At 44.0% G+C, this 12,940-nt stretch overlaps 1 pseudogene across 1 annotated transcript; it reads right to left on the bottom strand.

Annotated features, from left to right (window-relative positions):
• Window positions 1–7,972: 7,972 nt before the first annotated feature.
• On the bottom strand, window positions 7,973–12,520 carry LOC309385731 (replication protein A 70 kDa DNA-binding subunit-like; annotated as a pseudogene). The gene is made up of 3 exons: window positions 12,387–12,520; window positions 11,880–11,920; window positions 7,973–9,135 (listed from the first exon to the last, which is right to left on the bottom strand). The product of its transcript is annotated as a replication protein A 70 kDa DNA-binding subunit-like (transcript).
• Window positions 12,521–12,940: the final 420 nt, after the last annotated feature.

Genomic DNA, 12,940 nt, shown 5'->3' with positions numbered 1-12,940 from the left:
TCCCAGCAACGCCTCCCTCTGTCTGCCATACTAAACAGCTTCCTGGTGCAGCCCATCAAAAGGAGTGGGGCCTTCTCCTGAGCAATCTGGCAGACCTCAGTTTCTCTACCCTGCTCTGAGATCCACCATGGAAGGCAGCTCTTCCCCTTCCTCTTCACTGACCTGCAAGCTGTTCCCAGCAGAAGGCTGTAATTCTCTTTATTCTGCCAGTTCAATTAAACCCGTTCCTGATGTGCCAGGAATAAGCTCATCCTCCCTCAAGCAGGCCTCCAAGGGAAACATCACAACTCCCAATGGTAAGACAGTAATATAAAATGTTATGTCCTTGCCTGGTTCTCCGAATAGAGCATAAAACATAAGGTTATATGGACTTATGGTTACCAATTTTAGCCAGCCCATATAAATTTGTAGCAGTTTACTTCCAAGTATTCAAGTTACTATCAACACTTAATCTGCAACAGATTCTATGTCCAGCCTGGTGGAAATAGCCTAAGAACCAAACTAAAGATCCACATAGAGAGAAATCTTTTAATCTTACCTTTTCCAAAATGACACCTCCAGATGGATTGTAACTTTCATGCTGCATGGCTAGCTCTGGAGAGTACCAAGTTGAGGAATGTTACCTTTTTTTTTCAAATCTGATCATTCTACTCTCTGTCACTCATACTATAGTTACACCCTGATCGACTACCATAACATCTTTACATGGGGATTCCCTTAAAGGCATTCAGAAGCTTCAACTGGTACAAAATTTTTATTTATTTTATTTATTTATTTAATGCTTCTAGACCGCCCCCTCTCCCAAAAGGGACTCGGGGCGGTGTACAGTCCGTGCAGAATATAACAAATACAATACAAAATTAAATATGTACAGTTGGCATGGAGGAGGTTAAAATGTAATTAAAAGAACTGTACAAAGCTATAAATATAGGTTTTTAACCCCTAAAATAGATACAATATTAAAAGCATTAATACCCCTAAAAATAACCAGTTGATAAAACATTTGCCAGGAGGGACAATTGTGATTATGCCAGGCCTGCTAATCGGAATAGGTGTGTCTTCAATTTTTGCCGGAAGGAGCGGAGGTCAGTAGTGGTTCTAATGTCGGGGGGGGAGGTCATTCCAGAGGGTTGGGCCCATCACAGAGAAGGCCCTACTCCTTGGTGTCGCCCGTTGGCATTGCCTAGTGGACGGCACCAGGAGAAGTCCCTCCCTGTGTGAGCGAATTGGCCGCAGGGATGTATGTGGGAGGATGCGATCCCGCAAAATGCAAGAGCATGGGCAGTTGTGTGTGATCCAAGATTTGCAAATGTTACACCTGTTACCAGTTTGCTTCTGAATCCAATTCAAGATGCTGGTTGGAACCTTTGAAGTCCTCCATGAGTTGGGAACAGGTTATTTGAAGGACCTCTGATCCCCAGTTACATCAACCCATCCCATCAAATGGAATATCTTGTCTTCGTAAGTTGTGGGAGCTTCATCACTGGAGGCTTTCAAGAAGAGATTGGACTGCTCTTTGTCAGAAATAGTGTAGAGGCTCCAGATTGAGTGGGGGATGGGGGGGTGTTGGACTAGATGACCTATAAGGTCCTTTTCAACTCTGTTAATCAGTCTTCCCATGCTTTAGTGCACATTGGGTTATCCTCTAAAGATTTGGCTTTCAGCACTATTAAACCTATTAAACGAGGACAGATCTGGGGTTCTCCAGACAATTTATGGGAAACTATATTAAAGGTTGAGAGCAAGGGTGAAATTCAGCAGGTTCTGAACGGTTCTGGAGAACTGATAACGGAAATTTTGAATAGTTCAAAGAACCGGCAAATACCACCTCTGACTGGCTCCAGAGTGGGGTGGGAATGGAGATTTTGCAATATCCTTCTCCCAGGAGTGGGGGGTGGGGGTGGGGGTGGGGATTTTGCAGTATTCTTCCCCTGTCACACCCACAGAACCAGTAGTAAAAAAAAACCTGAAACATCAGGGCTTCTCATTGCCAACTATGTAGGCTTGTTTGGGAGCCTCTTCAGGATCAGAAGGGGATGGTTAGGCTCTAATCCAGCTAAGTGCTTCCCTCCTGCTGGGCTTTGCAAAGCTTCTTGTTGCTTGTCCTGTTTGGACCCAGCTGGGCGATAGGCCTCCAAGGTCCATAGACAAGGTCTATGAAGCTGATTACCACAATGTCAGGGCCAAGCCTAGAGATGTCTCCCTTCCTCCCATCCCCTGGCACACCAAGACTCAAATCCAAGAAGGCATTTGGCAAAATCATCACAAAAATACACATATCCCCAGTAATCCAGTGGTTTTCAGACACATAATAAGATTTGTTTTGTTTTTTGCTCGCTTTGTTCTCCTTCAAGTCGATTTAAAATTCAGACATTAAATGCAAACAATACACTTGAGCAACTGTTTGCTGTCACTGGGTCACAACATTGTTAAAATAAAAGTTAAGAGTCAAGGTGTCAATGTATGTAATCACTTTTTTTATTCCTCGTGTTCATTACTGAAACGGATACCAAAGAGAGGAAATGCTTCATTTTAAAAAGGAAAGGAAAGGATGTATAGTTAATTAAATCACATTGCACTTTTAAAAACTCTTATCTTTGAAAATGGTTTTCAGTACGTATCCAAATTTATAACCTCTTGCAAGCTCCTCTTCCAGAGGAGTTTAGATTGGTTTTTATTGATCAGGCACAGTGTGTGATGCTACAAAGAACTACAGAACCTTTGAGTAGAATTAAAATTTGAGTAGATTTAATATTTTAAAAGTCACTTATTTATATTACTTTATCCCTTACATTCAAATCATAACATCTTGCAAGCTGAGAGATATTTTTATGTGTAAAAAATTGGTGGAGATGTTATTCCCTCCCCGCTCATAAGTTATCTCCTCCCCACTTTGTTGTCCCATGGTGGTGAATTGTCCCCACATCCAGGGAGTGGGGGACCACTTGTTACGCATTCAGACAACCAGGCATGCCATTGGGACCGAACTATCATCAGTGACCCGTCAGCGTCAGTCCATCAACACTGCCCCCGTGGTGCTAAGCAATCCACCCCATCCATACTGAGCTTCTTGCACCGTCTCACCCATGCCAAGTTGTTCTACACCTGAAATGACACAGTAAAATCCAATTGAGTCCAATCCTATATTTGCTAACACCTAGTGTGTTAGGTGCTACATATCCTGAGGGATTCTAGGGTGTGGCTACAATGAACTTCCCTCCTGCCTTCCTCATCCAACTCAGGATAGCATAGTCTTTTAATTCACGCCTCCCTCTTGTAAGTTAGTTAGTTAGGAAAGCTCTATGTTACCAAAATTCTCCCCCATTGCTGCTCCAGTTGTACATTCCATCACATACAACACTTTTAATATCTTGCTCAAGTATGATGCACCATGGAATTACTGCTTATATAGCCTGAAATATATATTTCCTCATTCAATTGCACAATGCATACTATGCCACTCCAAAATCTATGGCTACAAGTCTATATAAAATTAGAAAATGCCTTTGCTTTCATTTTACATTTCCAGCAAAATGAAGTTGACAGTCAATCCTTTCTCCGATTATATCCAATAAAATTAAAAACATTTTCTTAGTATTGAATATACTCTTAAGATTATAAAAAAACATTCCAAATATTATTATAATCAATAACCATTAATTTGCTAATATGAAGTATTTCTTAAACTTGGCAACTCTGAAATGTGTGGAGCACTGGGGAAGTACCAGATGACCAGAAAAGAGTTGATATCATTCCCATCTTCAAAAAAGAAAAAGATGGATCCAGGAAATTACAGACCTATCAGTCTGATTTCAATACCTGGAAAGATTCTGGAAAGGATAATCAAGTAACAAGTCATCAAGCACCAGCAAACAAAGTCAAAACCAGAAGCCAACATAGGTTTGTCAAAAGTGGATCATGTCAGACAAATCTTACTGCAAGTTACAAAGTTAGTAGACCAATGAAATACTGTGGATAGAATTTATTTGAACTTCAGTAAGGCATTTGATAAAGTTGACCACAAACTACTACTTGATAAGATAGAAAAATGTAGATTAGACAGCACCATTACCAAATAGACTTGTAACTGGCTGATCAACCACATTCTACATATAGTCCTTAATGGAACTCCATCTACATGGAGGGACATATGCAGGGGGTACTCAAAAGAGTCTGTCTTAGGCCCAGTTGTCTTCAATAACTTTATCAAAGATTTAGACAAGCTGGCAGGAATAGCCAATGTTCCAGAAGATACAGGCTCAAGATACAGAAGGATTTGACAGACTTGAACACTGGGTCCTATCTAACAAAATGAAATTCAACATAGAAAAAGGTAAAGTTTTACATTTAGGGGGGGGGAATCAAATGCACAGGTATAGAATAGAATGGTACCTGGCTCAACAGTAGTAATTGCAAGAGGGATATTGGAGTCCTAGTGGACAATCACTTAAATATGAACCAGCATTGTGCTGCAGCTGCCAAAAAAGCCAACACAGTCTCAGGCTGCAGTGTAGAAGGGTAGAATCAAGTTCACATGAAGTGTTAATACCACTTTATAATGCCTTGGTAAGACCTCATTTGGAATATTGCATCCAGTTTTGGTCACCACAATATAAAATAGATGTTGAGACACAAGAAAAAGTGCAGAGAAGAGCAACAAAGAAGATTAGAGGACTGGAGGATAAACCTTTTGAAGAATGGTTGCAGGAATTGGGTATGTCTGGTTTAATTAAAAGGACTAGGGGAGACATGATAGCAGTCCGATATCTCAGGGGCTGCCACAAAGAAGAGGCGGTCAAGTCATTCTCCAAAGCACACGAAGGCAAGACAAGAAGCGAGACGTGGAAAGTAAATCAAGGAGAGAAGCAATGTAGAGTTAAGGATAAATTTCCTGACAGTTAGAACAATTAATTAGTGGAACAGCTTGCCTTCAGAAGTTGTGAGTGCTCCAACAGTGGAGGGGTTTTAAGAAGAGATTGGACAACCACTTGTCTAAAATGGTATAGGGTCTCCTGCTTGAGTAAGGGGTTGATCTAGAAGACCTCCAAGGTCCCTTCCCACCCTGTTATTCTGAAGTTGGAAAACACAGCTGTGAATGTAGCTTTCATGTTTTCCATACAGGGTTCAAACACAAAATCAACAGGAGGGAGCTGGGCATATGCCAAGTACTCTTGTTATAATAATACTTTATTTACAGTCACAGACCAAAACATGACCACTACAAAAGAGACACAGCAGCCAGTCACCAAAAGCCCAACTAAGGGAGGTTACAGCTCTCTCCTCTAATGGTCACAGCTCTCAAGAAAAACCTGGAAACCTGAGAGGTGATGTACAAGAAGACATCCCCAAGGCAATGCACAAACAAATCACAGCCATCAGGACCAGAAGGGACGATTTCAGGAAGAGACAGTAACCTAGCTCTGTCCGCACTATACATAGGGCAAAATAGAAGGACATGCTCCGCTGTCTCAACCTCGGCTCTGTCACAAGGGCACAGCCGCTTATTAATCGGGAGCCTCTTGAAACGACCATCCAGAAGTGCTGAGGGCAAGACATTGAAGCGAGCTAGGGAAAAAGCTCTTCTATACTTGGGAATGGTTAGGGTATAAAAATAGGAAGCCATCCTCAATCCATAGTTATTAACTTGGTTGAGAGTCAGGGGGGAGCAAGTTTTATTGGCTCTGGCTCATAGATATTGTAAATAGCCGTTGGACTATCCTAAATTGGGCATCCTTGAGGTCGTAGTTTCCCAAGGCATCCTCCGTGAAACCTAGCAGATGAAGTTTCTTCAGCAGCTCTTTATCCCAGCGAGAAATATGGGAGTCCGTGAACACCAGGGAGAGGTAGCTACCAGGAACTGCCAGAAAGAGCACCCGAAACCATCATTTAAAGGTGTTTATCCAGGCCATACATTCCACCGATCGAATGCCTAGTTCCAGGTATATCGGGGCAAAACCAACACAAGGGGGAAGACCCAGACGTTTTCTAAGGAAAGCAGCCTGGGTTCTTTCAATGCAATCCTTGAAGCCCCGTATCCATATGGGAATGCCGTAAAGAGTTTGGGCCAGCGTTTTGGCTTTGTAAATACGTAGGGCAGAAGGAATGAACTGGCCACCCTGGGTATAAAAGAATCTTAAAATCTGCTGGTGACTACAGGAGGCCGAGTTCAGCACCTGGGTTCGATGTCTAGTCCAGGCACCAGTGTTCTGAAATTGAATACCTAGATACTTAAAATGGAAAACCTGCTTAACAGCATTGCCACCGATATCCCAGTTATACAATTTCCGGGCTCTAGTAAACACTAGTACTTTTGATTGATCATAGTTAATAGCCAAATGGTTTTCAGCACAGTAAGAACCCAAATGCAGAGAGTAAGTCCTGGCCTTGACAATGAAAGGAGAACCGCATCATCAGCGTAAAGAAGAAGCGGGATCTTTGTAGTTGTCAGCTTCGGGGCGTGGGACTCAATATGTCCGATGTAACCAGGCAGGTCAGATAAAAATATGTCAAATAGAAGAGGAGCCAGAACACATCCCTGCCTTACTCCATTCTTAATCGGGATAGATACTCTTGTTGTCTCTTCCAGAAACCTTTGGGGACTGAATGGCATCAACCTCACTAAGTTCAGATTTAATAGTCTGGTAATTTGTTGTTATTTATTATTCTTTTATTTAGCATTTTTTAAAATTTTTTAGTTTATTATTAATTTAATATTAAGATCTGTAAATGACCTAGACTCTTTTAAGTTTTGAGGCAAGGATAAACCCAGCAACTAATTAACCAAGCTGCTGAAAATGCTTTAAAACCCTCTCCCTCCAATGTATTTCTTTCTTTCACCACTGTTTTACTTTGTTATCTCTTGTGAGATTACCAAGATAGGGTGGGAGAGAATAAAGATTGATTCCTCTTATCATTTGCCTCATGTTTATATAACCAGAACATGGTGTCAAAGAAGTTTATTTCACTTTTTCCTTTTTGACCTTTCTTCCAGGAATTTAGCGGGGATGAAAGAGCCTTTTAACAGAATATAACAGAACTGTAACTGAATATATGATACACAATGATAAGGACGCATTTCTGTATTCTTGATGGGCAATTTGTGATTTTATATACAATTAAGATTGGTGATGCATAAATGTTTGTACCCAAATGACATGCTATATGTGATTGGTGAGGGTTATATGTTTTATGTATTGTTTGTCTTTGTGTAAAAATAAAAAAAACTTTTAAAAAGGAAAAGAAAACAGTTAATAGTACATCTCTCTGAAATTCTTCCTATCATTTGTATTTTGATTCCACACATGAGGCCAGATGCACTAAAGTTTTGACATTGTCCAGATAGTTCCTATATACCCCTTTTAAAAAACAATTTGCCAATTCCCAGCATCAGATTCCCTCATATGTCTAAGACCCTTTCTCTATTGCCTTTAGTTAGTAGTGGAACTACACTGGTATAAAATGTGCTGTCCTTATTGCTGATGCCTTTCTGTATCTATTACTGCCCATTTGGCCTGTCCCTGGTTAGTGATGTCCTTATTTCTTTTTCTTTGTAACACTTAAACACTCTTTTATTAAGAAAGAAAAGGAAACAGAGCACCTGCAGGCTCCCCTCCCCATTTCTTCCTCTCAGGAAAAATAGGAGAATTTTATCTGCATAAAAATAGCAAAGGGGGGGGAGGAGTAAGGAGGAGAGACACTGCAGTGGGCAGCCCAAAAAAGAGGTATGAATGGAGGTGAAAAACTGAAAGTGCTTCTGTGTGTGGGGGCGGGTGCAAGGATTCTCGGCCCTTATCGGCCCCTCTCAGCAGGGACCTGGATCTGATTTTGCAGCCCATTCTATGGCAAAAGTGGAAGAGATCTACCCTGGATTAAGAATTTCACTCGGAGCCCCAAAAAACCTGCACAGGGAGGGGGTGGAGAAGGAAGGGAGGCCGCCGCCTGTGCTGCGCCATCCCAGCTGGGCCCTTCTGGGCTAGGGGCTTGTGAGGGCAGAGGGGTCTTTGCTGGGGGGCAATGGGGTGGTGGTGGAAGGGGAGAAGGTTTGGCAGGCCAGGCCGGCCTCTTGCTCTGCTCTGTGGGGTTCAGCCGAGCTGTGGATGTTGAGGATCAGTCTCTGACAGTAATCCTTGAAGTTGATGGGCTTCACCTCTACGGTCGTACCCTTCAGGCGGGACTCATCATTGAATGTCTCCAGCTTGACTCGGATCCAGAATTCATGGGAGGTAAAGTTGGCGTTCTGGCCTCGTCGAAAGCGTGCTTGTTCTTCTCCTTCAGCTCCCCGAGGTAAGCCGTGTTCTGCCTGAGGATGGCCTCGGCAGACTCCTGGAAGCAGGTCAGCCACTGGTTGTCCTGGAAGTCCGCAATGTTCGCCGACAGGATCATCGGTACTTGAAGTTGGGGAACTTGCGGTCACACTTCTTACAGTGGTAGAGGCCGTTCTGCTCATCAATCACCTTCTTGTTGCAGTCCTGATACATGCAGTTCTCCTTGCGCAGGTACACTACTGTGTCCACGCAGCTGAAGTAGTCGGCTGTGTCTCCTTTGCCCGGGTTCTCTGCCTTGGCCTCACTCAGGGTCTTCCAGTTGGAGCTGCCCCCGGCTGCCAGCCTCCCTGCCCCGAAGAGATGGAGACAGACTCCTGGTGCTGCCCTTTCGAATCAAACCAGCTCCACAGCTTGAAGGACTGTGGGCAATCGGGGTTCACCAGGAGAGTGCTGGAGGAAACCACGTAGAGGCTCCGCCACCCAAAGTCTGAAACGTGGCCCCTCCGAATGGCCACCACCAGCTGCCGGGAGTCATCAAACCTCTCCACGTCCATGCACCAGAGAGTGACGATCATGGTCTTCCCCGACATGTCCATCAGATGCATCTCCCTCTTGCAGACCTCCCGGTTGGAAGACTTGATGATGACCTTCTGAGTTTCCTCGTAGCTCTTGCAGACCCCAACGATGTCCACGAGGGAGTCCTTGCTGGTGCTCTCCAACTCCCCGATGGCCATGAAGTCGAACTGCATTGAGGGCAGGTGCTCGGTGTCCTCGCAGGGAATGACGGAGGTATTGTTGGAGAAGGTGATCTCATAGCCATTCTTCACAGAAGTCAGTGACGTGCAGTCAGGGGAGGCAGGGAAGGCAGAGCCTCACCACTGTCAATCATGAAAAGAAAAAAAAATGTAAACGGAAAAAGGCGAGTGCTGAAGTGAGGTTAGCTAGCTCACCGTTAATGACTGCCTGTTTAAAAAAGCCTCTAAAGCTCTGAGCTCTGCCGCGAGGGAAAGAAAGTGCTTTAGTCAGTGGGGTGTTAGGGGAGAGGATAGAATGCTCAGGCATTCTCTCCTTCTCTCGCCCACACCACGCTGTCTAAAGCGCTTTCTTTTGCCCGCCTGAGCTCTTCCGTGGGCAAAAGAAAGCGTTTTAGTCAGGTGTCCGGGGAGAGGAGAGAATATTCAGGCATTTTCTCCTCCTCTCGCCCACACCACGCTGTCTAAAGCGCTTTCTTTCGCCCGCGGCACAGCTCAGGCAGGTGGATGCTCAGAGCCCCTGGAGCCCATGCTCCCTCACAGCTCCTGTCGTCCCGTCTGGCAGGCGCCACCCGCCCGGGAAGCAGCTCAGCTGCTGGGAAGTCCCGACCGGCAGTTTGGCTTCCAGAGCGGGCGGTGCAGGCGCCGGTGGGCTCCTCTGGGCTCCCGCCTTCCCAAAGCACGTCCCTGTTTTTGCGGAAAGCAGAAGAATGGAGAAGAAATGGGGAAGCTTGCCCTGGAAATCAGCTACATGGAATTAAACACTATAATCCAACTTCTCTTTCTGTGTGTGTGTGTGTTTGTGTGTTTGAGAGGGGGGAGGGGGGAGAGAGGGAGGAAGGAGGGGAAAGTAAAAGAAAAAGAAGGAAGAAAACTTATTTAAATAAGTTTAAAGCTGTTGCTTTAAATCAGAACTGAGCATGCCTGGCTGTGGAATTCTGGGAGTTGAAGTCCACAAGTCTAAAAAAATTGCTGCTTCACTAGCCATAAACTTCACCGCACGTCACTGCGTTTTTGTTCCCAGCAGGCTTCCCTGAGGCCTGCTAGGCTACAACGGGTGGTGGTGGTCCGTTTTTGCTCCCAGCAGCCTTCCCTAAGACCTGCTAGGCCAAAAATAGGGGATGGAGATCCATTTTTGCTCCCAGCAGGCTTCCCTGAGGCCTGTTGGCCAAAAACAGGGGGTGGGGATGCTGAGGAAGGAAGGAAGGAAGGAAGGAAAAGAGAGGGAGGGAGAGAAAAAGGAGAGGGAGGAAGGATTACAAACCTGGCACTAGAAGCAGCTAGAGAGGATGATCCAGGACTGGAATGTACCTGGAGATCATCTAGTCCAACCCTGCTCCATCAGGACATTGTGAGTTTCTTTCTTTTGATCCCCCAGTTATATGACTATATAGCCACGCCCACCCAGTCAAATGACTCCCCCCCCCATCAAGCCACACCCACAGAACCGGTTGTAAAAAAATATTAGATTTCATCACTGGCTAGACTCGTGATGGGGAACCTATGGCACGCCTTCCAGATGTGGCACACAGAGCCCCCTCTGTGGGCGCATGCACTGTCGCCAGCTGCTCTTCTGGCCAGCTGGTCCTCACAGGCACCAGAGCACCGGAAAATGGCTAAAATATGGCCAAAAAGCAGGCTGCTTATTGGGTCTTTTTCAGACCAGTTTTCAGGGTGTTTTTTCAGGCTGAAAATGACCAAAAAGACCAACCAAAATGCAGGCATGCATGCACTGGGCAGTTGGACTTTGGGTTTCCGGTGTTCTGGCATGCGCACATGCACATGTGTTCCGATTTGGGCACTCGGTGCTGAAAAGGTTCCCCATCACTGGGCTATACTGACCTATATACTGTCTGTAATTATGGAGTCTTACAAAAGCTACCTCATTTGAACAATTTCTGGCCCACTTTTTAAGAAGCATATTGGGAACTGACAAGGACATGTCAAGCCCATGGTCAAACAGAAACAGGTATCTACTTTGTACAAACCTATTCAATAATTAAGAGTAATTATGTCATCTGCCAAATTATGTGAGGATATGTATACAATACAATACAATACAATACAATACAATACAATACAATAGTAGAGTTGGAAGGGACCTTGGAGGTCTTCTAGTCCAACCCCCTGCCTAGGCAGGAAACCCTATACCGTTTCAGACAAATAGCTATCCAACATCTTCTTAAAGACTTCCAGTGTTGGGGCATTCACAACTTCTGGAGGCAAGCTGTTCCACTGATTAATTGTTCTCACTGTCAGGAAATTTCTCCTCAGTTCTAAGTTGCTTCTATAGGTGATGCCCCAGCCATCAAAGGTATTGCTTGTGTTCTGTTTGATTATTAATTCTATGCACCTCTAAGGCTTTGACATTAGCATCTCTTTTTAAAGGACAGCCTGTCATGGAGACCTGAATGTCAGGCTGCCCTATTTTCTCCTGGGCTTTAATGTACACAGTGTAAACAGAACTCCTAAGTTTATAGAAAGTTCAACTAAGAACACATAATATCAAATAGAACCAGGCAACAGACAATGTGATTATCGAAATTGATTCTTTTAATTTACCACTTATGTATTTTATTATTGTATTTTCTTTTACACATATTATTATTGTATTTTCTATTACACAGATTATTATTGTGCACACAGGAAGATAAGAAAGTGAAGAATGAAGCAGCAGCCTCTAAAACCCCATGGTAAGGCAGTATTATCAACTGCCCATTAATTAAATCACACACTTTTACTTTCATTTTATTTTTTATTTGAAATTGCCGTTGAGACTAATCAATTACATTAAAATCACATTAATTAATTACATTAACAAACAAGATCAAAATACCCAGAATCAGGAATGGAAAAAGGTTACCTATAGTGTAGTTGATGGGGGAGCTAGCAGTAACCTCATATCTGCGGAAAGAAACATTAAGTCTAATGTTTTGCATTAGACTTAATCCTTGAAAAGTTTCAGCAACCAAAGTAGACTTCCATCTTTATAATCAGAGCTCCCAGAAAGATCATTTATATCATAAGTCAGTGTAAAGGGTAAAATCTCTTAAAAACACCCAGGGAATTCCAGAATGGATGCACATGAATGCATCTGACATGATTGGCCAAGTTATAGTATAAGACTGTGATGCTGAACCTATGGATGCATGCCTGAAGTAGCATATGGAGCCATGTCGCCTGGCACACATGGCATTGTGGGTTTCTGGCACGCATGCACGCATGATGATCAGCTGGCCTTCATGTGTGTCAACAGTGCTGGAAACTGGAAGAGCTGGTCTTCCGTTTTCCGTGTGAGCATGCACGTTGGCCAACTGATCGTCATGCACACATGTGTGCCAGTAACCGCAAGACTACCTGGGCAACGTACAAGCCAGAAACTGGAAGTTCATTTTCCGGTGCATGTATGCCCCCTGTGCAGCTCCACTTCTGGGTCACGGCCCAGACAAGCGGGCACACGCACACCCTCCCTTTTCCGTACTCGGTCCCGAAAAGGTTCTCCATCACTGGTATAAGATGAAAGAAGGGACAGCATCAAGATCACGAGAAGTGATAAAAATTGCTTTATATTGTACTTGGCAGGCCGCATTTGGAATAGTGCATACAGTATTGGTCACCACACTACAAAAGAGATGCTGAGATCCTATCATGTGCAGACACGATAAAGGGAAACAGTTTACGGAGCTAGGCACATCTAGCCTGTCGAAGAGAAAGATATGATACACGTTTTTCAATACTTGAGAGGCTGTTACAGAGAAGAGGGGACTGACTTATCTCCAGAGAATAGGACAAGAAGTAATGGGTGGAAGGTTTGCTAAAGAGAGGTCCAACTTAGAAATAAGGAGAAATTTTCCTCTGAAATGAGAAGTATTCCACTGATTAATTCTTAGAACAATTAATAGCAGTGGAATAGCTTGCCTCCTG

This window comes from Natrix helvetica (assembly GCF_964273705.1).
Source record: "Natrix helvetica genome assembly, chromosome: 2".
NCBI lineage: Eukaryota > Metazoa > Chordata > Lepidosauria > Squamata > Natricidae > Natrix > Natrix helvetica.
This window is presented reverse-complemented; position numbering and strand designations above follow the sequence as displayed.